The following is a 27,818-nucleotide window of genomic DNA, read 5'->3' as shown; positions in this document are numbered from 1 at the left end:
AAACCAGCAAATAATTCCAGCGGATGCTTCCTACTTGGCCATAAAATCCATTTTATTTTTATCTTTTAAAATAGTTCCATGTGGCAGAAACCCAAATATATACAGGGGGTCAGAAGAAAAAAGGGCACACTGCTGCTTTATGCGTGCAGACTACGCGTTTCGACCTTACTAGGTCTTCTTCTAGGTCTTGAAGATAAAATAGCAAAGTCACCCTATTAATTGAAGGAGAGGAGCTGGGTCTTGGATGGCACGTTTACCGATCATGTAAACTAGCGTCTCTCCATGACCAGTGGCAAATCGAGCAGAAAAGAGCAGCATCAGACAATCCATTTAATCGCAGTTATATAGCTTACACTTTACAGTATATAAATATTATATATTTTATATACATGTTTCAAACATAGGTGTATTATATGGATACTAATTGATTTTCAATAACAAATAATAACTGGTAATTCAGTACATTTTCTTATCATTTAATGTTCTAAATTGTTTTCCCTTTCTCTATGTGATTTTACAGTGAATCGCATTTTTATTGTACAGTAAATGTCAATATAATAATAATAAAATCACTACTTCCCTGTGTGAGTTCTTTGATGTCTAACAAGATTTGTTTTCTCTGTAAAACATTTCCCACATTCTGAACATGAAAATGGTTTCACCCCTTTGTGAATTTTCTGATGTCTAACAAGATCAGATTTACTATTAAAACATTTCCCACATTCTGAACATGAATATGGTTTCTCCTTTGTGTGAGTTCTCTGATGTACAACAAGATGTGATTTTTCTATAAAAAATTTCCCACATTCTGAACATAAAAATGGCTTCTCCCCTGTGTGAATTCTCTGGTGTTTAACAAGTGCAGATTTCTCACTATAACATTTCCCACATTCTGAACAAGAAAATGGCTTCTCCCCTGTATGAATTCTCTGATGTGTAACAAGATTTGATTTCTGATTAAAACATTTCCCACATTCTGAACATGAAAATGGCCTTTCCCCTTTGTGACTTCTCTGATGTGTAATAAGATAGTATTTCTCTGTAAAACATTTCCCACATTCTGAACATGAAAATGGTTTCACCCCTCTGTGAATTCTCTGATGCCTAATAAGATCAGATTTACCATTAAAACATTTCCCACATTCTGAACATGAATATGGTTTCTCCTCTGTGTGAATTCTCTGGTGTATAACGAGATGTGATTTCTCCACAAAACATTTCCCACATTCTGAACAAAAAAATGGCTTCTCCCCTGTGTGAATTCTTTGGTGTATAACAAGTTTGGATTTCTCCCTATAACATTTCCCACATTCTGAACAAGAAAATGGCTTCTCCCCTGTGTGAATTCTGTGATGTATAACAAGATTTGATTTCTTATTAAAACTTTTCCCACATTCTGAACATGAATATGGCTTCTCCCCTGTGTGAATTCTATTATGTGCAACAAGATGTGATTTCTGATTAAAACATTTCCCACATTCTGAACATAAAAATGGCTTCTCCCCTGTGTGACTTCTTTGATGTGTAATAAGATTGTATTTCTCTGTAAAACATTTCCCACATTCTGAGCATGAATATGGCTTTTCCCCTTTAAGAGCTATTTCATACTCAACAGTCCCTTCACTTTCATTTTGCACATTGGTCTTTGATGAAACAGGAGAAAGGACCTGTTGAAAAGGATTGGATAACAGATTTTTTCTAAGGGTTTGAGGTGTAACTGAAACAATGCCATATTCTTCACATGGATTTGGTGTGACTCCATTATCATCTGCTGCAAAATCAGGAAATATCAGATGTCCCTTTGAGCCTCTGGTACATTTATCTGCCAAGAATAAAACTGATTTTATTATTTTTCAATTAAACTGCATTGGAATTATATTAATATTTATATTCTTATTTTATAACATTTTTATAAAAAACTAAGATTATCAACTGACTAAGAGAGTAGATCACAAATTAGAGCCCGATAGATTATGGTATTAAGCTACTACGTTGGTTCTCTCTTGAAGTTACCTTTTCCATAGGTTCATATTTCACTTTCCTTGTAACCAATCATTTAAAGTTACCGTACTTGTTTAGTAGAGACTCAAATGGGCCTGTAAGTCACTGCTATCAGGTGGCATCCATCTCATACCCTCTGTAATAACTACAGTATATGCAGTCTGGCACAGAGCAAGGCAGAGGGGAAGAGGTAGGAGATACAATCGATTTGGAGCAAATGTAAAGCGTTCTCTATTGTTTGAATGGAACTAAGGAATAGATATAAGGGAAAAAGGAATTGGTAGTGGTACGCTTTCTACGTGATGGCAGCCAACAGAAACATTACATTGTATCGCAAACATATAAATACGAGAGCACTGGGGGATCGGGAAAAATAATTTTTAGCAGTGTCCTATGTAGGTGATAGTTGCCAGTCCCAGATTCTTTCATAGATTATCTAATTTAAAGGCTATAAACACCCTTGAACACAAAGATCAGAGAAAGCATATGTGATTAAGTTTCTGAAGTTAGTAAACTTGCAGTTATCTGTTTCTTTGCATTGAATTGCCCTCATCAGAAACCCTCAAAGCATTAAAGCATTTTTTTCACCTATTTTATGTTCAATCTTTTTCCTCTAGGGGGTTCCCTGTGCTGATCACCTTGTATGTTTTGATTTATCATGAACTAGCACAAGACAAGCTCAGCTCCCTCCTCAAGCTATGTACCCACAATCTAGAAGTAGCAGCGTTTTGGATGCAGCGTATTGTCGCTGGGTCCAAAACGCTGCATTGTATTGAACACACGTAAATTCGCATATGTTCACTGAACCATGCAAATTTACCGCATTCAATACATTCTATTGACAAAACTTCTGCTTTTACGGAGACTAGCGTCTAGTGTCTCCGCAAGAGAAATTGACATGCTGCGGTCCGGAAAAACACGCTGCATCTCAGTGTCCGTGTGTGATCCGCAGGTGCACATACGCGCATAGTGGACATGGAATTTCTTGAAATTTCATCCACTATGCTGTAACATCTGGCCTCTGCAGTTTTGAAGCTACATAAATACACAGCGCCAAAACCGCAGCAATTCTCAAACGTGGTCACGTACCCTCATTCTCCACTTTCCATGGGTGTTATCACAAATTGGAAGTTATTCCAAATCTTAAGAAAACCCTTCTAACCCCTTAAGCCCCAAGGGTGGTTTGCACGTTAATGACCAGGCCAATTTTTACAATTCTGACCACTGTCCCTTTATGAGGTAATAACTCTGAAACACTTCCATGGATACCGGTGATTCTGACATTGTTTTCTCGTGACATATTGTACATCATGTTAGTGGTAAAATTTCATTCAAATAACTTGCTTTTATTTGTGAAAAAAACAGAAATTTGGTGAAAATTTCGCAATTTTCCAACTTTGAATTTTTATGCCCTTAAATCACAGAGATATAGCACACAAAAAACTGAATAAGTAACATTTCCCACATGTTTACTTTACATCAGCACAATTTTGAAACCAAAATTTTTTTTTGTTAGGAAGTTATAAGGGTTAAAAGTTGACCAGCGATTTCTCATTTTTGCAACACCATTTTATTTTTACGGACCACATCACATTTGAAGCCACTTTGAGGGGTCTATATGATAGAATGGTGTCACTTTTGGGTATTTTCTAAAAACTGCACCCCTTATGGTGCTCAAAACCACATTCAAGAAGTTTATTAACCCTTTAGGTGCGTCACAGGAATTTTTTGAATATTTAAAAAAAAAAATGAACATTTAACTTTTTTTCACTAAAAAAATACTTCAGGTTCAATTTTTTTTAATTTACCAAGGGTAACAGGAGAAATTGGACTGCAAAAGTTATTGTGCAATTTGTCCTGAGTACGCCAATACCTGATATGTGGGGGGGAACCACTGTTTCGGCGCATGGCAGACCTCAGCAGGGAAAGAGCGCCATTTGACTTTTTCAATGCAAAATTGGCTGGAATTCAGATCGGACGCCATGTCGTGTTTGGAGAGCCCCTGATGTACCTAAACAGTGGAAACCCCCCCAAGTGATCCCATTTTGGAAACTAGACCCCCCAAGGAACTTATCTAGATATGTGGTGAGAACTTTGAACCCACAAGGACTTCACAGAAGTTTATAACGTACAGCGGTACATTAAAAAATCATATTTTTTCCACAAAAATGATCTTTTCACCCTCAATTCTTATTTTTCCAAGGGTAATAGGTCCCTAAAAGATATAGTGCAATTTGTCCTGAGTACACTGATACCCCATATGTGGGTGTAAATGACTATTTGGGTGCATGGCAGAGCTCGGAAGGGAAGCAGCGCCATTTGACGTTTTTGGCTGGAATTGAGATCGGACACCATGTCGCGTTTGGAAAGCCCCTGATGTACCAAAACAGTAGAAACCCCCCACAAATGACACCATTTTGGAAACTAGACCCCCCAAGGAACTTATCTAGATGTGTGGTGAGAACTTTGAACCCACAAGGGCTTCACAGAAGTTTATAACATACAGCCGTACAATTAAAAAATCATATTTTTTCCACAAAAATGATCTTTTCACCCTCAATTCTTATTTTTCCAAGGGTAACAGGACCCTAAAAGATATTGTGCAATTTGTCCTGAGTGCACTGATACCCCACATGTGGGGGTAAACCACTATTTGGGCGCATGGCAGAGCTCGGAAGGGAAGCAGCGCCATTTGACGTTTTTGGCTGGAATTGAGATCGGACACCATGTCGTGTTTGGAAAGCCCCTGATGTACCAAAACAGTAGAAACCCCCCATAAATGACACCATTTTGGAAACTAGACCCCCCAAGGAACTTATCTAGATGTGTGGTGAGCACTTTGAACCCCCCAGTGCTTCACAGAAGTTTATAACGCCCGTGCGTGAAAATACAAAAATCGTATTTTTTCCACAAACATGATCTTTTAGTCACCAATTTTTTCATTTTCCCAAGGGTACAAGGAGAAATTGGACCCCAAAACTTGTTGTCCAATTTGTCCTGAGTACGCTGATACCTCATATGTGGGAGAAAACTACTGTATGAACACACGTCGGGGCTCGGAAGGGAAGTAGTGACGTTTTGGAATGCAGACTTTAATGGAATGGTCTGCGGGTGGCATGTTGCTTTTGGAGAGCCCCTGATGTACCTAAACAGTGGAAACTCCCCACAAGTGACCCCATTTTGGAAACTAGACCCCCCTAAGGAACTTATCTAGATGTGTGGTGAGCACTTTGAACCCCCCAGTGCTTCACAGAAGTTTATAACGACCGGGCGTGAAAATAAAAATATCGTATTTTTTCAGCAAACATGATCTTTTAGTCACCAATTTTTTCATTTTCCCAAGGGTACAAGGAGAAATTGAACCCCAAAAGTTGTTGTCCAATTTGTCCTGAGTACGCTGACACCCCATATGTGGGAGAAAACTACTGTATGGGCACACGTCGGGGCTCGGAAGGGAAGTAGTGACGTTTTGGAATGCAGACTTTGATGGAATGGTCTGCGGGTGTCATGCTGCCTTTGGAGAGCCCCTAATGTACCTAAACAGTGGAAACCCCCCACAAATGACCCCATTTTGGAAACTAGACCCCCTAAGGAACTTATCTAGATGTGTGGTGAAAACTTTGAACCCCAAGGTCTTCACAGAAGTATATAATGCCCAGGCATGAAAATAAAAAAATCGTATTTTTTCCACAAACATGATCAATTAGTCTCCAATTTTTTTATTTTCCCAAGGGTAACAGGAGAAATTGGACCCCAAAAGTTGTCCAATTTGTCCTGAGTACGCTGATACCTCATATGTGGGAGAAAACTACTGTATGGGCACACGTCGGGGCTCGGAAGGGATGCAGGGGTGGCATTTATGCACATGTAATCGAAGTACATGTATCAAAGTACTACTGGCAGTTATAACATGGATGAATGTGACACGCATCTCTATTCTCTTCATACAGGTAGCCAGCTTTTCCAATCTCTGCTCTGAATCCACTCCTGTGTCTCCATTCAATGTCAGCAAGCAGTTAATCCTGAATGCTATCTCTGTGTTTTCAACTCTGCAAGCTATATCTGGTAACCAGCTTTTCCAATCTCTGCTCTGAATCCACTCCTGTGTCTCCATTCAATGTCAGCAAGCAGTTAATCCTGAATGCTATCTCTGTGTTTTCAACTCTGCAAGCTATATCTGGTAACCAGCTTTTCCAATCTCTGCTCTGAATCCACTCCTGTGTCTCCATTCAATGTCAGCAAGCAGTTAATCCTGAATGCTATCTCTGTGTTTTCAACTCTGCAAGCTATATCTGGTAACCAGCTTTTCCAATCTCTGCTCTGAATCCACTCCTGTGTCTCCATTCAATGTCAGCAAGCAGTTAATCCTGAATGCTATCTCTGTGTTTTCAACTCTGCAAGCTATATCTGGTAACCAGCTTTTCCAATCTCTGCTCTGAATCCACTCCTGTGTCTCCATTCAATGTCAGCAAGCAGTTAATCCTGAATGCTATCTCTGTGTTTTCAACTCTGCAAGCTATATCTGGTATATAGTTTTTTTTCAACTTACTCTGCTTGTCCCCTTATGTTGTGAGGTCAAGAAACTTTTCAAAGTGCTTTATGATCCATGTAGTGCTGGACATGTGTTTATTTGACCACAACATTTTATTGGGTCCTGGTGTCTCAATTTAGTGTGATTGATTAACGAGAAGAGAGAGAGCCAACAAAAAAAAAAAAAAAACTTAGCCTTAACCTCCTATATATTCAGACCTAGCTAGAGGGAGCATTTATGCAGGGGTGGCATTTATGCACATGTAATGGAAGTACATGTATCAAAGTACTACTGGCAGTTATAACATGGCAGTTAGACAGGGCAGGAGACAGGTAAGACATTTATATTCATCTACTACCTGTACATTAGGAGTACAACAAATATATACCATATGCATTTGTGTAATTTTTATCCTGGCCGCTGCATTCACACACATTCCCCGCCCTGGCATTAACTCTCTACACTCCATCCATATTGGCCCTTCGCTTCTTTCCTCTCCTATGTATAGCACTCACGCTCTTTTCACGTTGTTAAATTGCACAGATCCAGTCAGTCCCACCATTCAACATCAGAGACGCTCTCACAAATCACTTAACCATCTGCTCACTCTTTCTATCCTCCTTCTCCTAGTCGCAGGAGACATTGCTCCCAACCCTGGTCCCCCATGTTATAGAAAGTCAAACCCCCCGACTGCTAGACTTAGAAACCCCTCTAATCTGATTAATATTCCCTGCCTGCCATCTGTCTCTCTTAATTGTGCACTTTGGAATTCTCGCTCAGCGTGTAACAAACTCTCCTTCATCCATGACTTCTTCCTTTCTAATTCTCTTAACCTCCTGGCTCTTACTGAAACCTGGATCCAGCAGTCAGACACTACCGCTGCTGCTGCTCTTTCATAGGGGGGCTACACTTCTCTCATACCCCAAGAACAGACAGTAGAGCTGGTGGAGGCGTTGGTCTGCTCCTATCACCAAAATGTACCTTTTAGATTATCCCTCAAGTACCCTCACTTGTCTTCACTTCTTTTGAGGTCCATGCCGTCAGACTCTACACCCCCTTCTCCATGCGAGTGGCGGTGGTGTATCGTCCTCCCGGCCCCTCCCATCAGTTCCTGGATCATTTTGCCACTTGGCTTCCACATTTTCTCTCCTGTTACATCCCTACCCTCATCATAGGAGATTTCAACATCCCCATTGCTCTTCCCCTCTCACCATCTGCTACTCACCTTTTATCTCTAACCTCCTCATTTGGCCTTTCACAGCTTACTAATTCTCCAACGCATGAAGACGGAAACTCCCTCGACTTGGTCTTCTCTCGGCTTTGTGCAGTGGATGATTTTGCAAACTCCCCTCTCCCGCTCTCTGACCACAATCTTCTTTCATTCTCTATCAAGAACTGCCAGGCTGCTCAGGTCACCCCCACTGTCCTGACTTATAGAAACATACAGGCCATTAACACCCAGAAACTTATGAAGAACTTGCAGTCTTCATTGGCCCCTATCTCCTCCCTCTCATGTCCTGATTCTGCATTGAAGCATTACAATGAAACACTTCAAAGTGCCCTGGATGAATTTGCACCCCCTATAAATAGAACACCACAACACAGACGGCGACAACCCTGGCACACGGTGCAAACACGTTTCCTGCAGCGGTGCTCCAGGTGCGCCGAACGTCTGTGGAGAAAATCCAATCTACACGAAGATTTCATCCATTTTAAGTTTATGCTTAGAACATACAACACTGCCCTTCACCTCTCCAAACAAACCTATTTCAACACCCTCATCACCTCACTGTCCAATAACCCGAAATGTCTCTTTGACACGTTCCATTCTCTACTCAATCCAAGAGTACAGGCCCCAACCACGGAGCTCCGAGCTGACGATCTGGCCAATTACTTCAAAGAAAAAATTGACCAGATTTGACAGGAAATTATCTCCCAATCACCTCATACCATGCACTGTCCTCCCTCCCCCACAGCATCTAGCTGACTCTCTGATTTTGAACCAGTCACAGAAGAAGAAGTAAGCAGGCTCCTTGCATCTTCTCGCCCAACTACTTGCACCAGTGACCCATTTCCGTCACATCTCCTCCAGTCCCTTTCCCCTGCTGTCACCCCTCACCTAACTAAAATATTTAACCTCTCTCTCTCTTCTGGTATTTTTCCCTCCTCATTTAAGCATGCCATCATACATCCACTACTTAAAAAACCATCCCTCGACCAAAACTGTGCCGCTAACTATAGACCTGTCTCTAATCTTCCCTTCATCTCTAAACTCCTGGAACGCTTGGTCCACTCCCGTCTTATCCGCTATCTCTCAGAAAACTCTCTTCTCGACCCTCTCCAATCCGGTTTCCGCTCTTTACACTCCACTGAAACTGCCCTCACTAAAGTCTCTAATGATCTGCTAACAGCTAAATCAAATGGTCATTACTCCATGCTAATTCTCTTGGATCTCTCTGCAGCATTCGACACTGTGGATCATCAGCTCCTCCTCACTATGCTCCGTTCCATTGGCCTCAAGGACACCGTTCTCTCCTGGTTCTCCTCCTATCTCTCAGACCGCTCCTTTACTGTATCTTTTGCCGGTTCCTCCTCCTCTCACCTTCCCCTTACTGTTGGGGTCCCCCAAGGATCGGTTCTAGGCCCCCTCCTCTTCTCCTTGTACACTGCCCCTATTGGTCAAACAATCAGTAGATTTGGTTTCCAGTACCATCTCTATGCTGATGACACCCAATTATACGCTTCTTCTCCTGACATCACGCCAGCCTTTCTATAAAACACCGGCGATTGTCTAAACGCTGTGTCTAATATCATGTCCTCACTATATCTGAAACTGAACCTGTCAAAGACTGAACTCCTGGTGTTTCCTCCCTCTACTAATGTACCTATACCCGACATTGCTATTTCTGTGTGTGGCTCCACTATTACTCCCCAGCAACAGGCCCGCTGTCTTGGGGTCATACTTAATTCCGAGCTTTCCTTTGCCCCCCACATTCGATCACTGGCTCGCTCTTGTCATCTGCACCTCAAAAACATTTCTAGAATTCGACCTTTTCTTACTTTTGACTCTGCAAAAACTCTTACTGTTTCTCTTATTCATTCTCGTCTCGACTATTGTAACTCTCTTCTAATCGGTCTCCCTCTTACCAAACTCTCCCCTCTCCAATCTGTCTTGAATGCTGCAGCCAGGATCATATTCCTCACCAATCGTTACACTGATGCCTCTACCTTGTGCCAGTCATTACACTGGCTACCCATCCACTCCAGAATTCAGTATAAACTTATTACCCTCACCCACAAAGCCCTCCATGGCTCAGCACCACCCTACATCTCCTCCCTTGTTTCAGTATACCACCCTACCCGCACCCTCCGTTCTGCTGATGACCTGAGGTTAGTATCCTCAATAGTCAGAACCTCCCACTCCCGTCTCCAAGACTTTACACGTGCCGCGCCAATTCTTTGGAATGCACTTCCCAGGTCAATACGATTAGTCCCCAATCCCCACAATTTTAAGCGTGCCCTGAAAACACATTTATTCAGACTGGCCTATCGCCTCAACACATTAACCTAATCTATCCCTGTGTGGCACAGCCAAAAGTTTTACCATAACCAGATTTCCCGCATCATGCTCCCACATGCTTTATGCATCCATTAGCCCTCTGTGTCTGTACTGTCACACACAACATTATGGCTGGTCCATACAATCAGGGCAACTGTTAACACCCACCTTTCGTGTCTACCTCTTTCCTCATAGACTGTAAGCTTGCGAGCAGGGCCATCTTTCCTCTTGGTATTTGTTATAATCTACTGTATGTGATTATTGTTATGCTGTAATGTCTATTGTCTGTACAAATCCCCTCTGAAATGTAAAGTGCTGCGGAATATGTCGGCGCTATAAAAATAAAATTTATTATTATTATTATTATTATTAAGTAGTGATGTTTTGGAATGCAGACTTTGATGGATTGGTCTGCGGGTGTCATGTGCGTTTGGAGAGCCCCTGATGTACCTAAACTATTGAAACTCCTCACAAGTCACCCCATTTTGGAAACTAGACCCCCCACGGAACTTATCTAGATGTGTGGTGAGCACTTTGAACCCGCAAGTGCTTCACAGAAGTTTATAACGCCTGGGCGTGAAAATAAAAATATCGGATTTTTTCAACAAACATCATCTTTTAGTACCCTTTTTTTTATTTTCCCAAGGGTAACAGGAGAAATTGGACCCCAAAAGTTGTTTTGCAATTTGTCCTGAGTATGCTGGTACCCTATATGTGGGGGTAAAACACTGTTTGGGCGCATGGCAGAGCTTGAAAGGGAAGGAGCACCATTTGACTTTTTCAACGCAGAATTGGCTGGAATTGAGATCAGACACCATGTTGCATTTGGAGAGCACCTGATGTGCCCAAACAGTGGAAACCCCCCAATTATAACTCCAACCCTAACCCCAACACACCCCTAACCCCTAATCTGAGCCCTAACCCTAGCCCTAACCCTAGCCCTAACCCTAATGGGAAAATGGAAATAAATACTTTTTTTAATTTTATTATTTTTCCCTAACTAAGGGGGTGATAACGGGGGGTTTGATTTACTATTTATGGCGGTTTTTATGTTTGGCGGCTGTCGCACGCTAAAAGACACTTTTTATTGTAAAAATAGTTTTTGCATCACCACATATTGAGAGCTATAATTTTTCCGTATTTTGACCCACCGAGTCATGTGAGGTCTTATTCTTTGCGGGACGAGTAGACGTTTTTATCGGTTCCATTTTTGGGCACGTGACATTTTTTGATTGCTTTTTATTCCGATTTTTGGGACGCAGAATGAACAAAAACCAGCGTTTCATGAATTTCTTTTGGGGGGGAGCGTTTACACCGTTCCGCGTGCGGTAAAATTGATAAAGCGCTTTTATTCTTCGGGTCGGTACGGTTACAGCGATACCTCATTTAGGTCTTTTTTTATGTTTTGTCGGTTTTTTGCAATGAAAACAATTTTATATAAAAAATAATTATTTTTGCACCGCTTTATTCTGCGAGCTATAACTTTTTTATTTTTTTGCGGATGATGCTGTATGGCAGCTCGTTTTTTGCGGGACAAGATGACGTTTTCAGCGGTACCAAGGATATTTATATGCGTCTTTTTGATCGCGTGTTATTGCACTTTTTGTTCAGTGGTATGATAATAAATCATTATTTTTTGCTTTGTTTTTTTTTTTTTTATTTTTTAAGGGGTTCGCTAAAGGGGTTAACTAATGGGACAGTTTTATAGGGCGGGTCGCTACGGACGAGGCGATATCAAATATGTGTACTTTTATTGCTTTTTTTGTTTTTTTATTTTCAAAAAATGAATTTATTGGGGAATATTTTTTTTTTTTTTACTAATTTATTTAAAATTATTTTTACACTTTTTTTTCTACTTTATTACATAGTCCCAGGTGGGACATCACTGTCCTGTGACAGATCGCTGATCTGTCACATCACAGATCACTGTGACAGATCAGCAATCTGTCACAGGCAGTTCTGCAGACTTCCTCGTGCCTGCGCTTTGCAGGCAGTGAGGAAGTCAGCTCCCTACAGGCCCCCGAAGGCCCCCGTCGCCATCTTGGATCCGGGGGCCTGTAGGGAAAGAGCCCCCCGCAGCAGCGCTGCACATTGCGCTGTCGTGGGGGGCTCAGGGAAGCACGGAGGGAGCCCCCTCCCTGCCGAAGCTTCCCTTTAACTCCCGGTACACCGCGATCGTGTTTGATCGCGGTGTACAAGGGGTTAACGTGTCGGGGGCGGTCCGTGACCGCCCCTGACACATTGTGCCGGGTGTCAGCTGTGATAATCAGCTGACACCCGGCCGCGATCAGCGGCGCTCACCACGTGGGCACCGCTGATCGCATTAGACGTACTATCCCGTCCTTGGGAGTTAAGTCCCAGGGCACATGGACGGGATAGTACGTCTAGTGGCAGAAAGGGGTTAAGGAGAACGTATAACCGACAGGGACACAACTGGATATTATTTTCTTACATACAGATGCAACCCCCCCTTCACCACCTCAGAATGAGAATGTAGCCATACACTTCAATCAAACATCCATATTTTGAATCTATACATTAACCTCTTCATGACCCAGCCTATTTTGACGTTCCTGACCTGGCCATTTTTTGCAATTCTGTCCAGCGTCCCTTTATGAGGTAATAACTCAGGAACGCTTCAACGTATCCTAGCGATTCTGAGACTGTTTTTTGTGACATATTGGGCTTCATGTCACTGGTAAATTTAGGTCGATAATTTTTGCATTTATTTGTGAAAAAAAACAGAAATTTGGCAAAAATTTCGCCATTTTCAAATTTTTATTGTTAAACCAGAGAGTTATGTGACACAAAATAGTTAATAAATAAGATTTCCCACATGTCTACTTTACATCAGCACAATTTTGGAAACAATTTTTTTTTTGTTAGGAAGTTATAAGGGTTAAAAGTTGAGCAGTGATTTCTCACTTTTACAACAAAATTTACAAAACCATTTTTTTTAGGGACCACCTCACATTTGAAGCCACTTTGAGGGATCTATATGGCAGAAAATACCCAAAAGTGACACCATTCTAAAAGCAGCACCCCTCAAGATACTCAAAACTACATTCAAGAAGATTATTAACCCTTCAGGTGCTTCACATGAACTAAAGCAACGTGGAAGGAAAAAAAATGGACATTTTAAATTTTCCAACAAAAATTTTCTTTTAGCATCAATTTTTTCATATTCACATGGGCAACGGGATAAAATGGATTCTAAAATTTAAAAAAGTGCCATTTTAATTTTTCTTGTTAACCCCTTTCTGCCATTGGACATACTATCCCGTCCATGTGCCCTGGGACTTATTGCCCAAGGATGGTATAGTACGTCATGGATGATCAGCCGAGCTCACAGGGGGAGCGCGGCTGATCGCGGCCGGGTGTCAGCTGATTCTCACAGCTAACACCCGGCACTAAGTGCCAGGAGCGGCCACAGACCACTCCCAGCACTTTAAGGCTATGTGCCCATGTTGCTTTTTTGATGCAGAATATTCCTGAGCAGAAACGGACACCCTCTTCCTGGGAAAACGCATGCGTTTTATGAAGTGCCTTTGTAAGCGTTTTTGACGCCTTTGTTAAGCGCTTTAGCATGCGTTTTCCTATGCGTTTTGCAATACAATTGTATGTATGCGGAACCGCACGCGTTTCTGCAAAATTAATGAACATGCTGCGATTTTTCCGCTAAGCGTTTCCACAGCAGGAAAAAACGCACCATTAGCACTACATGTGCGGATTCAATTATGATTACATGGGATGCTTTTTTTAAGCGTTTCTGCGGCAGAAACGCACGTCTAAAAGCGCAGCGAAAATGCTTAAAAAACTCAACGTGGGCACACAGCCTAACCCCCCGGAACACTGCGATCAAACATGATCGCAGTGTTCCGGGGCAAGCAGAGGTGCTGACAGCCCCTCTGTCTTTGGATCGGAGACCCCACGGCATGACGCGGGGTCCCGATCACTGCCATGGATACCCGATGTCGTCATGATGACATTCGGGTATCCAGACCTGAGAGACTTCATGTCATGCGCAGTGATGGCCAGGAAGACTCTCAGGTCAGTGTAATAGAAACTGCAGCGCTGATAGTTCCTATAGCATGCAGATCTGCATGCTATAGAAGAGATCAGCCTGCACAAAATGAGTGTCCCATAGTGGGAGGAAGTGCAAAAGTAAGAATGAAATAATAAAAATTTAAAATAATTGTAAAAATATATAATAAAATAAAAATAATAATAAAAAAAAAATCAATATTTATTCCATCAATATATAAATATTTGAATAAAAAAAATCTAAGCAATAAAAGTACACATATTTAGTATTTCCACGTCTGTAACGACCCAACCTATAAAACTGTCCACTAGTTAACCCCTTGAGTGAACACCGTTACAAAAAGGCAAAAAAACAATGCTTTATCATCATACCGCTGAACAAAAAGTGGAATAACACGTGATCAAAAAGATGGATATAAATAAACATGGTACCGCTGAAAACATCATCTTGTCCCACTAAAAACAAGCCACCATATAGCTCCATCACCAGAAAAATAAAAAAATTATAGCTCTCAGAATAAAGCGATGCAAAAATAATTTTTTATATAAAATAGTTATGTATAAAAGCGCCAAAACATAAAAAAAGATATAAATGAGGTATTGCTGTCATCGTACTGACCCGAAGAATAAAACTTCTCTATCAATTTTACGACACGCATAACGGTATAAATGCCTGCCCGCTCAAAAGAAATTCATGAAACGCTGGTTCTTGTTCATTCTGCCTCCCAAATATCGGAATAAAAAGCGAACAAAAGATGTCATGTGCCCGAAAATGGTACCAATAAAAACGTCAACTCGTCCCACAAAAAACAAGACCTCACATGACTCGGTGGGCCAAAATATGGAAAAATTAAAGCTCTCAAAATGAGGTGATGCAAGAACTATTTTTTGAAATAAAAAGTGTCTTGTCTTTTAGCGTGTGACAGCTGCCAAACATAAAAATCCTCTATAAATAGTAAATCAAACCCCTCTTTATTACCCCCTTAGTTAGAGAAAAATAATAATATAAAAAAATATATTTCCATTTTCCCATTAGGGTTTAAGTTAGGATTAGCGCTAAAGTTAGGATTATGGTTGGGACTAGCGTTAGGGTTGGGATTAGGGATGTGTTGGGGTTAGGGTTGGCATTAGAATTGGGTGGTTTCCACTGTTTAGGCACATCAGGGGCTCTCCAAACGTGACATGGCGTCTGATTTCAATTCCAGCCAATTTTGCATTGAAAAGTCAAACGGCGCTCCTTCCCTTCCGAGGTCTGCCATGCGCCGAAACAGTGGTTTACCTGCATATATGAGGTATCAGCCTACTCAGGACAAATTGTACAACAAATTTTGGGGTCTAATTTCTCCTGTTACCCTTGGTAAAATAAAACAAATTGGATCTGAATACATTTTTTTGTGAAAAAATGTTAAATATTCATTTTTTTTATTAAACATTCCAAAAATTCCTGTGAAGCACCTGAAAGGTTAATAAACTTCTTGAGGCTATGTGCCCACGTTGCGTTTAAATCCGGACACTGAAAACCGGACTCCTTCCCAGAAATCGCGCGGTTTTACCGCAATTATGTTCGCGATTTTCAAGCACTTTCCAAGCAACTTGAAGCATCGCTTGGGATGTGATTGACAGGTTGGTCACACTCGTCAAACATAGCGTTTGACAAGTGTGACCAGGTTTTTACTATTGAGGCCGCCTATGCGGCCTCAATAGTAAAAGAAAGAATGTAAAAAATAATTAAAATATAAAAAAATCGGGGTATATTTACCTTCCGACGCCCCGCACAGTCTCAGCGACGCTCCCGTTCCCAGCGATGTCTTGCGAGACCTGTGATGACGTTGGTCTCGCGTTGCTATAGCGATCTCACGAGACCGCTAGAGTCACGCGAGACTACGTCATCACAGGACCTTGCCACAAGGCATTACTGGGAACGCTGAGTCCCGGGAAGGCAGCACGGGACGTCGGAAGGTAAATATACCCTAATTTTTTATTCTTTTTTTACAGGGGTATGGTACCCAGGGCCTGGAGGACAGTCTCCTCTCCTCCACACCGTGGGTACCAACCGCACATGAGACGCTTAACTTCGCGCATGGTGGGCATAGCCACATGCGGGAAGTAAGCGATTCTCATGCATTCCTATGGGTGCGGAATCGTGGCAATTCTTTGCGATTCCGCACAAAAGAATGAGCATGCTGCGATTTTTTCCGCGATGCGATTCCGCCGCGGAAAAAAGCGCAGCATTAGCACAGCATGTGCGGAATGCCATAGGAATGCATGGGGGGCGTTCTGTACACGATTTTTAAACGTTTTTCGCGCCGAAAATCACAGCAAAAACGCTTAAAGTCGCATCGTGGGCACACAGCCTTAATGTGGTTTTGAGCAACTTGAGGGGTGCAGTTTTTAGAATGGTGTCACTTTTGGGTATTTTCTATCATATAGTGACTTCAAATGTGATGTGATCCATAAAAAAAAAATGGTGTTGCAAAAATTAGAAATGGCTGGTCAACTTTTAACCCTTATAACTTCCTAACAAAAAAAATTTATTGTGTGCCATATCTCTGTGATTTAAGGGCATGAAAATTCAGAGTTGGAAAATTGCAAAATTTTCAAACGTTTCGCCAAATTTCCATTTCTTTTTTTTTTTTTTTTTTTACAAATAAACACAAGTCACAGCAAAGAAATGTTACCACTATCATGAAGTACAATATGTCTTGCGAAAACATTCTCACAATCACCAGGATCCATGGAAGCGTTCCAGAGTTATTACCTCATAAAGGAACAGTGGTCAGAATTGTAAAAATTGGCCCAGTCATTAACGTGCAAACCACCCTTGGGGGGTAAAGGGGTTAAATAAAAAATTATATTATGGTACCTTTTTTCCACAAAAAAAAAATCAATGTAAATACTTTTACGCCCAAAAATGACAAAAGTATTCTCAGAGTGATCCCTTAATTGGCTATTGGGTTTATTTAATTCACTTGTAATCCTGACTGAAGAAGAAGCCTCTGTGCTCTGAAAGCTCACGAATATATTTTTTCTGGTTAGCCAATAAAGGTATCACTCCGAGAATACTTTTGTTATTTTTGGGCATAAAAGTATTTACATCAATTTTCCTTGTTGAAAATTTGCTGTTAAAAGTGTGTTAATAAAAAGAAGCATAGGCAATTTTTCTTAGTGTGTTTGTGCAATTTTTTTTGTTGCCAGTAAATTACACATCCAAAAGTCTATGAAACAAACCCTAAAAACATTCAACATATAATTGTAGAGGCCAGTGATTGGGTAGAATTTGTGATTTCTCTGGACACTACTCACCTGTGCGGATATCTGTAGGAATCTCCTCTTTACACCGCTCATCACCCCTCACATATGTCCCTGCAGTATTAATAAAGGTCAGATCTCGACCCTGAAATAAAGAATGTATAAGTGACAGACAGATGGAGAAGTCACCTGACATGAATTCTCAGAACAGAAAAGATCATAAATTAACAGGACGACCAAAAATGACAGCAGTAGTTATCACATAGCTTCAGGTCTCCGGTATAAATCCAACCTGTCGGCTCCTAATTCTAACCAGCAGTCTCCATAACCAGAAAATTGTGAAATCTGGACACCATCTAATGTCTACGGTCAGCTTTATCCTGTCATCTCCACCTGGTATAAAACATGCAGTGAATGGCCACATTACTAGAGACACCCATCTAGTATCCGGCTGGATCTCCATTGGCGTTTAGAACCTCAGCGATATGTCTAGTCATAGATTCCTCTTGGTGGTGAAATTATTCAGCAGAATTATCGGGTCGATGCTCATACATTAGATTCTTGCAGTTGTAGATTGGATGGAGGGTCAGACATGCTCCAAACAGCCTTTTGTACGTTTTACCAGAGATTCGCTTTACTATTAACACTTGGGGACTGTGAAGGTCATGGGAAGCAAGAAATTTTCACCATCGTTTTCATGAAACCAATCAAATACTATATCATCCTTGTGACAAATTCTGACCTTCCAATAAAGATAATTGTTCTTCTCTCTCACCCCCTATAGTTAATGCACGTCCCCTAGTCCTTTCTAAGGTCCCTATATTAAATAAGTCTTATGCCTCTCCTTTGTCTTGACCACAAATGTTTTTAAACACAGATTACCTATGAGGCGCCTTTTTCCTATGCTAAACAAAAATTTTCCTAACCCTTCATTAAAAGACAGACGTAGCCTCCCATTTGTTATGTTATGCCCAAAACCTGGATCCCATTTTCAAGATGTGGCCTTAGAGGAGATTTATGGAGGAGTAATATTACATCAGTCATATGGCCACAATAAATTTTGCGTTTGGACATATTAGTCAGAGAACTAGCGTTATATCCATTATATGCATCTTCTTGCATCTCCAACAACACATTGATAGAGAATTTGGTTTGCGAGCCCAGACGGGGTCAGTGATGATGATGTCGGTAAAGAGTGTTGCAATTAATGGAGAAATAAAAGCTGGTAAAATAAGTAAATGTGAACAGTATTCTCATCAGAATGATTTTCTATATCATCCTTGGATTCCTTTGATAGGACGTCTTTAAATGCTTGCCAAATCTAGGCTAAGATTATGCCTCATTTGAACACACTAAGATCTCTTGATTTTCCCATTCTACTGTGGATTCACACTGAAACTGATAATCAGAAAACTGAGAAATTCATTGCCCAGGAAATCATTTCTAGGGAACGCACTGATTGTGACGCGATCATTATCTCTAATAAATCTGACATTTAGGGTACAAATCAAGACTGAACACAAGACCTTTACAACCATCATACACATCATAGGGGAGATTTTTATGACACCTTCTCTCCATCTACCTAGTGAAACTGAGGAACATCGGGATCTTCTTGTTTACAGTCCTGTGGAAGAAGAGGAACGGGGACATCTCTCTGGTGTTGTCCTCTCACTGGATAGAACTGTTCATTAAAGAATTATTTTTTACATGGCGCTGTAATCAATCTTTATATTTCATTACATTTTCTCTCCATCTACCTGATGATCCTGAGGAACATTGGGATCTTCTTGTTTACAGTCCTGTGGAAGAAGAGGACGGGGACATCTCACTGGTGTTGTCCTCTCACTGGATAGAACTGGAGGAAACACATACAGGGACTGAATTCATTCCTTACATACAGATAATTATAGGCCGTGTGTATTTAGTCCTGTCTATTACCTGGTGATGTGAGGGGTTGGGGAACCTCCATCATGACGTCCTTGTACAGATCTTTGTGTCCTTCTAAATACTCCCACTCCTCCATGGAGAAATAGACGGTGACATCCTGACACCTTATAGGAACCTGACACATACAATGATACCGTCATCCACCGATCCCTCCATAGCGTTACTGTATAATGTCCCAGCATTCCCAGTAGTGTCACCTCTCCAGTCAGCAGCTCGATCATCTTGTAGGCGAGTTCTAGGATCTTCTGGTCATTGATGTTCTCATGTATCAGGGGGTGAGGTGGAGGCCCCGTGATTGGGCTCAGGGGTCTTCCCCATCCCTCAGACACAGGGTCCTGACAGCGCTCACTAGAGGTCTTCACTACTGTGTAATCCTGGTTATGGAGAGACACATTAATAAACCTCACTACAGACATTTCCAGAGTCCTCACCTCTCCAGTTCTGTCCATCTGTTATTCCCATAGATAAGAATGATGTAATGTGACGTCATCAGAATCTCTCACCTCTCCAGTAAGCCGGAAGAGGATCTCTAGGGTGAGGTGTAATATCCTCTCCGCCATCTTGTCCCTATCCATCCTTGTAGGGTCACTCAGGAGAATTCTCTTATATAGAAGATCTCCACTGAGCGGATCTGATATTGTAGGGACCTGAATTGGGAGAAGATGATGATGTAACATCATAAAGATTCCATGTAAGAAATGTTCCTGCAGCGCTCGTGCTGACGTCAGAAACGTGAAGTGAGTTCATTGGCTGTGAACTCGCAGGACCTGTCTGATGGCACTGCAAGCAGAACTTTCTCAAGATCGCGGTGCCCTCAGATAGATAATAGGAGTTCACAGGGAGACACTGATCAGCAATTTCTCATTTTTGCAACACCATTTTATTTTTACGGACCACATCACATTTGAAGCCACTTTGAGTGGTCTACATGATAGAAAATACCCAAAAGTGACACCATTCTAAAAACTGCACCACTCAAGGTGCTAAAAACCATATTCAAGAAGTTTATTAACCCTTCATGTGCTTCACAGGAATTTTTTGAATATTTAAAAAAAAATGAACATTTAACTTTTTCACTAAAAAATTACTTCAGGTCCAATTTTTTTTATTTTACCAAGGGTAACAGGAGAAATTGGACTGCAAAAGTTATTGTGCAATTTCTCCTGAGAATGCTGATACCTGATATGTGGGGGGGGAACCACTGTTTCGGCGCATGGCAGAGCTCAGAAGGGAAGGCGCGCCGTTTGACTTTTTCAATGCAAAATTGGCTGGAATTCAGTTCGAACGCCATGTCACGTTTGGAGAGCCCCTGATGTACCTAAACAGTGGAAACCCCCCACAAGTAACCCCATTTTGGAAACTAGACCCCCCAAGGAACTTATCTAGATAGTGGTGAGAACTTTGAACCCACAAGGGCTTCACAGAAGCTTATAACGTGCAGCCGTACAATTAAAAAAAATCATATTTTTTCCACAAAAATGATATTTTCACCCCCAATTTTTATTTTCCCAAGGGTAACAGGACCCTAAAAGTTATTGTGCAATTTGTCCTGAGTACGCTGAAACCCCATATGTGGGGGTAAACGACTATTTGGGCGCATGGCAGAGCTCAGAAGGGAAGCAGCGCCATTTGACTTTTTTTGGCTGGAATTGAGATCGGACACCATGTCACGTTTGGAAAGCCCCAGATGTACCAAAACAGAGGAAACCCTCCCCACAAATGACACCATTTTGGAAACTATACCCCCCCAATGAACTTATCTAGATGTATAGTGAGAACTTTGAACCTCCAAGGGCTTCATAGAAGTTTATAACATACAGCCATACAATTAAAAAGCCATATTTTTTCCACAAAAATGATCTTTTCACCCTCAATTTTTATTTTTCCAAGGGTAACAGGACCCCAAAAGTTATTGTGCAATTTGTCCTGAGTATGCTGATACCCCATATATGGGGGTCAACCACTATTTGGGCGCATGGCAGAGCTCAGAAGGGAAGCAGCGCAATTTGACTTTTTTGGATGGAATTGGGATTGGACGCCATGCCGCATTTGAAAAGCCCCTGATGTGCCTAAACAATGGAAACCCCCCGCAAATGACACCATTTTGGAAACTAGACCCCCCAAGGAACTTATCTAGATGTGTGGTGAGCACTTTCAACCCCCAAGGGCTTCACAGAAGTTTATAATGCCCGGGTGTGAAAATAAAAAAATCATTTTTTCCACAAACATGATCTTTTAGTCCCCAATTTTTTATTTTCCCCAATGGTAACAGGAGTAGTTGGACCCCAAAAGTTGTTGTCCAATTTGTCCTGAGTACGCTGATACCCCATATGTGGGAGAAAACTACTGTATGGGCACACGTCGGGGCTCGGAAGAGAAGTAGTGATGTTTTGTAATGCAGACTTTGATGGAATGGTCTGCAGGTGTCATGTGCATTTGGAGAGCCCCTGATGTACCTAAACAGTAGAAACCCCCCACAAGTGACCCCATTTTGGCAACTAGACCCCCTAAGGAACTTATCTAGATGTGTGGTGAGCACTTTGAACCCCCAAGAGCTTCACAGAAGTTTATAACGCCCGGGCGTGAAAATAAAAAAATCATATTGTTTTCCACAAAAATGATATTTTTGCCCCCAATTTCTTATTTTCCTAAGGGTAACAGGAGAAATTGGACCCCAACAGTTGTTTTGCAATTTGTCCTAAGTAGGCTGATACCCCATATGTGGGGGTAAAACACTGTTTGGGCGCATGGCAGAGCTTGGAAGGGAAGGAGCACCATTTGACTTTTTCAACGCAGAATTGGCTGGAATTGAGATCAGACGCCATGTTGCGTTTGGAGAGCACCTGATGTGCCCAAACAGTGGAAACCCCCAATTCTATCTCCAACCCCAACACACCCCTAACCCCTAACATAGTGTCGGGTGTCAGCTGTGATAATCAGCTGACACCCGGCCGCGATCAGTGGCGCTCACCACGTGGGCGCTGCTGATCGCTGTGACGTACTATCCCATCCCTGGGAATTAAGTCCCAGGGCACATGGACGGGATAGTACGTCATATGGCAGAAAGGCGTTAAATACATGTACAGTAAGCTGCACACACTGTACTAATTGTATTTGTCACAGACATCTATTTATCTACCTATTCTTTGTCTATTTACTGTATGTAATCCATCTCTTCTATCCTGTCGGCTCCTGCTGTGATTTTACACTACGTGGCTGCTGAATTGCAGGCTTTTCTTCTATCTCTGTAATATATATACATATGTGTGTGTGTCACTGACATCTATATATCTCTGTATCCTATGTGTATATATCCATTCTAACCTGGGTGATTTTACTGTACCCACATATGAATTGCCGGCTTTTCTAATACGATCGGTGTGTATAAATCGGACAGCAGTCGCATGGTCCGAGTGCTGTGTGATTTTGCTCTCGCACCCATTGACTTCTGTTGGATGCGATCCGATTGCTGCAACTTTTTTCCAGTCTGATAGTGATCTGATCCAAACTGGAAAAAAACGCAGATGAGCACAGAATCAAAGAATAACACTGGTCTGAATGCAATCCACTTTTTTTATCGGATTGCAGTCGTCCAATTTCATCACAAGTGGGAACGAGCCCTTACATATGATAGAACATTAATATCTCCTGACAGTGACAACATGGAGCGAGCGACGGCCATAATGGAGACTGTAGAGTAACAGCAGCGAGTGCCGTCAGGAGGGAAGTGACCCAATGTAATCCAATACAGAGACCCTGATATAGCGACACAGGCGGGGCCGCAGCACTGAGGGGGTTAATGTCCCCAGTAATGGGGAATCTCCAGCACCTACCTCCACCTGCAGAGCCGCACACCACATATATGGCTGTTCTGTGCGCACAGGACCTGGGATGAGGTCACAGGAGGGGAGGAGTCAGGGGTCACATGATCAGGGGCCTCAGTGTATGCAGGGCTCTGCTGTGCTGGTTATCATGGTGTTGGATGAGGGGAAGTTTCTGTGTGGGGTCAGGAGGGGTTTACAGAGTGGATGTAGCAGAGCCGTGTGTGTACGAGGTGTTCGGAGCGGAGCCGTGTGTGTACGAGGTATGCGGAGCCACGTATGGAGCGGAGCCACATGTGTATGGAGCGGAGTCGTGTGTGTATGAGGTGTACGGAGCGGAGCCGTATGTGTACGAGGTGTACAGAGCAGAGCCGTATGTGTACAAGGTGTACAGAGCGGAGCCGTAGGTGTATGGGGTGTATGGAGTGGAGCCGTGTGTGTACGAGGTGTGCGGAGCCACGTGTGTACAAGGTGTACGGAGCCCTGTGTGTATGAGGTGTACGGAGCGAAGCCCTGTGTGTACGAGGTGTACGGAGGGCTGTGAAGGAAGAGAACGGGGCTGTGGACGGAGAGAGCGGGAGAGCAGGGCTGTGAAGGAAGAGAATGGGGCTGTGGACGGGGAGAGCAGGGCTGTGGACGGGGAGAGCAGGTCTGTGAAGGAAGAGAACAGGGCTGTGGAGGGAGAGATCGGGAGAGCAGGGCTGTGGACGAAGAGACCGGGGCTGTGGAAGAAGAGAGCGGGCCTGTGGAGGGACACCGGGACATGGATGTAGAGCTGTAGAGCGCAGCTGCGGAGGGATAGAACGGGACGGCAGGTGGAGAGCGAGGAAGTTAAGGAAGACATCGGGACCCACCGGCAGGTACTATGCCCGGGCAACGCCAGGCTCTTCAGCTAGTGGTATATATTTGTGATAATCCAAATGTACAGGGAATAGATTTATTAATTTGTCTTACCTGTCTCCTGCCCTGCCTAATTGCCGTGTTATAACTGCCAGTACTTTGATAAATGTACTTTGATAAAATGTACATAAATACCCTCCTGCATAAATGCTTCCCTAGGCTATGCCTGAATATATAGGTGTTCTAAGATCTTACTTTTTTTCCTCTCGTTTGCAGTCAAACTAAGTTGAGACAGCAGGACACAATAAATATATTGAGCAGATAAACAAGTGTCCAGGCCTACATGGATCATAAAGAGATAGTTCAGACGTACCAGTTAGAACAGAGGAAGAGGAATACATGGAATTCTGGGGTAAACTGGGTATTCTGGAATAAGAGATAGTTAAGATGTATCAGACAGAGGAAGAGGAGTACATGGGATTCTGGGGTGCAGTGGGTATTCTGGATTAAGAGATAGTTCAGATGTACCAGTTAGAACAGAGGTAAAGGAGTAGATGGGATTCTGGGGTGCAGTGGGTATTCTGGATTATTCCCACAGATCCCCAAGACCAATTTAGCACCAACTTCAAGGACCCCTCAAACCGCCACAACGAAGGCATTTGACCTCCTCAAATGCCTGAGACCCCCCCACACCGAAATACTATATCCCTTTCAATTCCGTCCTGTAAATTAAGCACCCACAAATCAATGCCTACAGCATTCAAATGCACTCCATCCGCCAACGAAAATTCATCATCCCTTTATCCAATTCAAAGTGACGAACTGCGACACCCCCATTCCTAACCACATAATTGGACACAGCCCTGTTAACTTTTATTCTGGACTTGTTAATCTTTTCGACCGATCTCGTTTGACACCAACATTTCCGCTATCTCCGACCACACCACGGTCAACCCTCTAAAAGATACCCAGAACCTAAGCAAATCATTCTTAATATCCTTCAGTAATCCCTGAAACGGGTGAACCCCCAGGTCTTTACCCCCAACGTGAAGAACCAAATATCAGTAGACCTATCCAGCCTGGCGCTGCTATGTACCACCTGAAGAATCCTTCTCCAACCCATTCACCTGAAACCAAGCCACCTGATCACCACCACGTTCCTGGAAAAACCGAGCTGCGTCCCCTCACGAGTGGCCCAAGATCAACAAAAGATTGCAACCTAAAATAAAACACAAACAATTTACACCACAAACCCTTCTCAACAATAAGACCAATGTGAGGCTTTGAAGACTCCAAGGGTGAACCCACAGGACTGCGACGACGAACCTGCCCCCGGGCGAGCAGGCCAGGTGTACCACCCCCTATACAGGGGCAGGCCCGGAGGAGACTATCGCTGTGGAAGCTGATACCTGGGGACAACTGGAAGAGTGAACAGGCGGGCTGGAAGGTAGACAGGGAAGACTGGTGGACACAGGAGGGGCTGATGCAGGACTGGACGTAGAGAAGGGCAGGAGGCACAGCAGCGGACAGGAGCGGTTAGGGACGGCACACACGGGCGAAGACAGGAACAGACTGGAACGGCGGACTCTGAAAGGAAAATACAAAGGGGTGAGAGGTCAGCTGGAGAGGTAAGACAGGTGACAGGCACAGGGCAGAGCGCTAGGCAGGAGAATCGTAGGAGAAGGTGGACCCGAGAATCAATCGTGGGACACAATAGATAATCAGGCAGCGATCAGGAGGCGAAGCTACCTTATATAGGACTTAGAGGAGCAGGACTTCCGGGTCAGGAACCTCCAGGGTCACGGGGGCAGTGAGATGGGACGGTCCAGCCTGTGCTGCAATCTGGGGTGCGAGGTGCGCATGCGCACTGAGGCTGACCACGGGGCAGGAAGCAGGAGTGCAGGCGGGCGCGCGCCTGCTGCAGGAGCACGCTGGGAGCGGTGGGCGCGCCAGGAGGTGGCAGGGAGCGCGTGCCCACGAATAGAGGCAGCGGCAGGAGCCCCGAGCGCGGTGGAGGCGGTGGGAGCGGGATCGGTAAGCGTGGCGGTGGAGGCGGCGGGACTGGTAAGCATGACAACCAATACAAATCACCTCAAGTGTGCAGATCTGACCCAACCCCCTGAGGCCTAATATAACTTCTATATTGCCTGGAACCCCATCTCCCAATCCGCTGCACTACTTACGGACCCAAACCACCAACTGCTGCTTCCGTCGCTGCCCCAACCCTGAAAGAATGAGATGCAAACCTGGAAGCATCCAAACCCAACAACACCAAACCCTTCTAAAACACTGTAACAAGCTGGAACTTCGATAAAAAGGATCCATCGGCATGACACAATAAAGGTCCCCTCTTACAAGGCTGAAAACCATTGAAAAAGACACATCAAAGATCCCGGCACCACACCCAACACAACCCGCTTACCATTCCCCTCCTGATCAGGTTTCGAGTGCCTGATCAAAAACTCCAACCCCCCCGTTCGTGGTCACCACATCCTTGGCTAACATACCCCTCCCTCTAATTCTACGAGGGGACACAATTTCCCCCACCCTTAAAGCCCCAAAGAAAGCAAAGGAAAAAGCCAAACGAAAAAGATTAGCCTCAAAGACCGAATCGCAAATCTTATCCATACTCCCACCTAACTGTTCCAGTATGCTAAAAGAATCTGGGTGCCTATAATCCCCCGAATACCCCTTCGTTTGAACCTTTTTAACACCTGCTTTACCTAAAACAATTTTGTCAAATCCCTCTGACCCCGAAGCTGGAAACCAAAAGACAAAGCTGCCCTAATCCGCAAGACCTTTGTCAATGACCACCCTTCTGCAGCCCCCTGACTCAACCACGACAAAAAAGCTCCCACTTGCATAAAAGATCCGCAGCAGAACCGTTACTCGCACACGACACCAACCAGCTTTCCCAGGAACACAACATCGAGTGATAAGCAGCCCTCGTGCTAGGAGCCAGGGACAACCGAATTAAAGATTCTGCAGCCCGGAGACCACACTCCAAAGCCCCGCCGGGCACTCCAAACCCTCTTCCTCTACATCCGGGGCCAGTGACCGAAAGAGCTCCCACTGCAAACGAGATAGTGAGTCAGCAATGGAATTCTTCACACCTGGCACATGAGAGGCCGTAACATATGCATTTTTTGACAAACATGTCAAAACCATCTGCCGAAGAACACAAATCACTGGATGTGAAGATGCTGTCAAATTGTTAATCGCATACACTACCCCATGTTGTCACAATTGAAACGTACCCTCCTCTTCTGAAAATCCCTCCTCCACAAATGCACGGCTGCCAAAATAGGAAATATCACTAACAATGCGATATTCTTGTCAAGGCCTGACAAAAACTACTCCTCAGGCCACCGAGCCACACACCACTGACCTCTAAAGCAGTGGTCCCCAACCTTTTTTGCACCAGGGACCGGCTTGAACCAAGACCATTCTTCCATGGCCCGGCAGGGCGGGGATGGAGGTGTGACAGGGGCGGGGCTTTGGTCATAAGGGGGCGGGGCTATGGACGCGGTTGTAGTTTAGCAGTGCATATTTATCATTTAATTATAACATTTTTAATGTGACTCAACTCACCATAGGTTTTGAATGAGTGTGAGCACCTGGCTTGTTTCTCTGTTTCAGTGGGAGCACTGGGCTACTTCTACTGATGACCGTCACTGCTAATGATGATTGGAACCTACAAGGAAATGGAGCATTGAGCACTTAAGAAAAATTGTACTGGAGTACTGTACATGCTGATTATTTTCTAATCATCAGAAAATGTATGTGTGGTCCCCCCCGTCCAGCTCTGTGTGGCTCCCCCTGT

At 43.3% G+C, this 27,818-nt stretch overlaps 1 pseudogene; it reads right to left on the bottom strand.

Moving 5' to 3' along the window:
* Positions 1 to 316: 316 nt before the first annotated feature.
* LOC141074205 (uncharacterized) overlaps positions 317 to 27,818 on the bottom strand; it is a 93,503-nt pseudogene continuing 66,001 nt past the window's right edge.

This window comes from Dendrobates tinctorius, unplaced genomic scaffold (assembly GCF_039654945.1).
Source record: "Dendrobates tinctorius isolate UK_male_01 unplaced genomic scaffold, ASM3965494v1 ptg000014l, whole genome shotgun sequence".
Classification (NCBI taxonomy): Eukaryota; Metazoa; Chordata; class Amphibia; order Anura; family Dendrobatidae; genus Dendrobates; species Dendrobates tinctorius.
This window is presented reverse-complemented; position numbering and strand designations above follow the sequence as displayed.